The sequence below is a fragment of the Vigna unguiculata genome, chromosome 7 (genome assembly GCF_037176805.1).
Source record: "Vigna unguiculata cultivar grain cowpea cultivar isolate G323 ecotype 2 chromosome 7, ASM3717680v1, whole genome shotgun sequence".
NCBI lineage: Eukaryota > Viridiplantae > Streptophyta > Magnoliopsida > Fabales > Fabaceae > Vigna > Vigna unguiculata.
Window position 1 is genome coordinate 3,846,657 of NC_140798.1, and position 3,152 is coordinate 3,849,808.

The following is a 3,152-nucleotide window of genomic DNA, read 5'->3' on the forward strand; positions in this document are numbered from 1 at the left end:
TTCACTAATCTAATAACTCGAACATGAAAATGTTTATGATGGGATTTATTAAAATATGACAGTTAAAATTGACATATTTTACATATAAAATATGGCAGTTTTCCACTATTAATAAATGGCGGTTAAAACCGTCGTATATCACAGGTAAAATATGGTAGTTCAAAAAATGTCATATTATGTTGTAAAAAATGGCTGTTTTAAATAATCGCCATATTTAAACTGCCATAATTTTCAAGATTTTTTGTAGTGTATATACTTAGTATTTAGTAGTGCTTCATTGATATAAAAGTTAAAGAATACTTTTGTATACATAATCTCGTTGTCAATCCTCGATAGTACCGGTAAATATATACTTTTGTATACATAAATATACATATATGATTATCACATACGAAAATCACAATTACAAACATGCAAGGAAAAACTAATGAACATAGTAATTCAAGAAAACCTATGATAACAATCATACTAAGTATGAGAGGGATATATGAAATAAATACAAAAATGAAATGAGGGAATCAGATTCACATGGCAATAATTCGCACAATACCGATGTAACATTATGTAACATTATGTAACAATGTGTTTTCCTCACTAAAATGATCAACTGTGACCTTCCTCACACTCCTTCTGCTGGTAGGGGAATCCAGACTTGCCCATCACAAGAGTGAGGTTCAACTGTTGTCACCATGCAGGTTTTTTTCTTGTCCCTGTTTACAAGGCTTTTATTGAGGAGGAGAATTCCCAACCTCATTACAATCATTTCCTTCATGATCAAGAGGATCAGCATCCACATGTACAAAGTACTCAACCTGTAAGTTCTTGAACACAGAATGGACTTGCAATAATTGGATTCTTCTTGTCATCCTCACTTAGGGACCAATCACACACAACCTAGGATAAATACAATCCAAAACATACATATTCAAAGCAATTTTAAGAACTCATACACGCCATAAAATATCAAAATATGAAAGAACATTGTTTGTTTATAGTTGTCTTTTAAAAAAATGGACTCAATGTTAATCATCCTAATATCCTAATCTTTACCAATGGCTACCACAAAATTTGTGAAAAATGATTTTTCCCATATACATCTCCTAACCCAAGTCGACGAACAACTTATAGCTATGTGAATGAAAAAATTTGTGAAAAATGATTTTTTCCATATACATTTTCTCATATACAAATTATTAACAAACAAAAAATACAGATTTTGAAATTATTAATTACCTGTACAATTACAACACAATCCACATATTAAGACTATAAGAAATTTTGCTTTTTCCGTACTACCTTATATCCACGATTCAAAGCACAGATAAAAAAGTATGAACACAATCACGGCAATTAAAGTCACTCAATTGTTCATTGTACTAGAGATCCTAGAAAAATAAAAGACACAAAACCAGAGTTTACTACTAAATTATCCAAATTTGTTTAAACAATATTTTTCAAAAATTAATGGCAACGCTACCGGAGTGACACATTTTGTCAAGCAGCTCCTACACCGCATCCTCATAAAAAGAGTTCAAAGCTAGCAGTGATTTGGTCTCCTATTTTAAACCATTTTCTACTCCTCCATCTAAAACCAATTTCTCATATCTCAATCTTATTCTTAAGTCTTCCTCGAGTAATTATGTGTGTGACTGCACCCCTTCACCTTTCTTCAATATAATCTTTTTTATTCTTTATTTGCTTGGCATCAATGTTCTAAAAATGTTCTAAAGATAAAAATTTCCCATTATTAAAAATATCAGTTACCTTTTTGATATAAACGAAACAAACTTTTACAAACAGAAATCATTTAAAATTTTGTTATAATACAAACATATATATAAATATATTCATTTCAGATTTATTTTTCTGTTCAACGTCTTTGAAATTGAAATAACATGAGTACCTGTTCTAATCAAGGAAATCACAGCAGAGACTAAAATGAAGCAGATGAAAGCCATTCTTTCAGAGGCTTCCATAAGATCAGATCTTCAAGAAAAACCTGACCGAAAGGAATTAGGTTAAAAAGATGAAGAAATAGTGAACTACGAGAGAATGAAATTAAGTGAAGAAGGAAGTAATGAAACTTACCTCAAAGTCTCAAATCAGGCGGCTAGGGTTAGAAAGTGAGAGAGTTTGGGTTCTAACTTTTCTGTGAGTGTAAATATGGTATGTTATGGTGTCTAAAACCATCTTTTTAAGATAGTTTAAAGTATGTATGGAATTATAAATATGAAAATCAGATAATTAAATTTTGGTCTTGTTAACTAGTGTCATCAACATATTAATTAAGAATAATTAATAATTACTTTCATCAAGACACTAATTAAAAATAATTAATATATATTAGATTTTATAAAGGTATATAAATAAATATAATATTAAATAAAATTTGATTTAATAATCATTAATGTAATTTTATTTTTCTTAAAAAATAAAAATATTCATAAATATTATATATATATATATATATATATATTTAATGTTCATAAATAAAAGTTAAAAACTAATTAAATAATAAAATAACTATATTTTAATGTTATAAAAAATTAAATAAAATTAAATATAAGAAAGTTTAAATTAACAGAAAAATCAACAAAAAAAAATAATGTTAAACATCTAAAAAAAACAACATAAAAAAGTATAAATTAATAAAAAAATCAACAAAAAAAAATTAGTGTTAAACATCTAAAAATGTTAAAAAAAAAGAATAATTAAAGTGTCAATTTGAGATTTAATTGACTTTTTTTTTCTTTTTAGTAGAAACCTTAAAAATTCTGAAGTACTAATTTTGTAATATTAAGTTATTGTAAGGCCCATTAATTTTTTGTTCCATTTTTCTGCCCTAAAGTGAAGGGTTGTCCTTTTGAAAGTGGGTCTAGAGCTGGCCCAAGTAATATAACAGAACCCCAGGTCTGCCCTAACTCACCTTGCTTACTCTTTTTCAGACAAACCCTTAGAGCCGCAGCTGTCTCCCGCTCCGTTAGGGTTTGGTGTTACTGTGACCCAGAGAGCTCGAACCAGCATTTTTCTCCTCACGTAAGTATTTATTTCTCCGTGCTTGAAACTCCTACTACTATTACTCTGAGTAGCTCATGCCTCTACTGCCATTCTTTTCCCAGTTTGCTAAGTCGTCCCTGAGCTAGCATCGGAGC

General features: G+C 29.0%; 1 long non-coding RNA gene across 1 annotated transcript; it reads right to left on the reverse strand.

Moving 5' to 3' along the window:
* Positions 1–454: 454 nt before the first annotated feature.
* LOC114190647 (uncharacterized) lies at positions 455–2,186 on the reverse strand. The gene is made up of 3 exons (XR_003605835.2): positions 2,089–2,186; positions 1,904–1,999; positions 455–894 (listed from the first exon to the last, which is right to left on the reverse strand). It is a non-coding gene; the product is annotated as an uncharacterized LOC114190647 (long non-coding RNA).
* Between the last annotated feature and the right edge of the window lie 966 nt (positions 2,187–3,152).